The sequence below is a fragment of the Belonocnema kinseyi genome, chromosome 5 (genome assembly GCF_010883055.1).
Source record: "Belonocnema kinseyi isolate 2016_QV_RU_SX_M_011 chromosome 5, B_treatae_v1, whole genome shotgun sequence".
NCBI classification, from domain to species: domain Eukaryota; kingdom Metazoa; phylum Arthropoda; class Insecta; order Hymenoptera; family Cynipidae; genus Belonocnema; species Belonocnema kinseyi.
Genome location: NC_046661.1, coordinates 32,281,904 through 32,282,215, shown reverse-complemented (window position 1 = coordinate 32,282,215; position 312 = coordinate 32,281,904).

Below are 312 nucleotides of genomic sequence, written 5' to 3'. Positions count from 1 at the left end.
CCCCCCCCCCCCCCATATGTGAACAATTTCGACCCAGAAGTTAGCTATGCATATACATCTGAAACTTGTGAAAAAATACAGTAATACCCTATTAACACAGAATATTGCCACAATATTGCACGAAATATTGAGGCAATATGGATGCAATATGATGATGACCGCTTTTTGAAATATTGGGGCGATGGATTTGACGATCGTAGTACGCAAAACGATAGGTAGGCGTCGCTACTCGCCAAGGTCTAATAGAGTGGTGCGGTTGAAATCTTTAGTACCAGCCCCTTCACAGGTGATACGTCAGCGTGCTGCCTTATC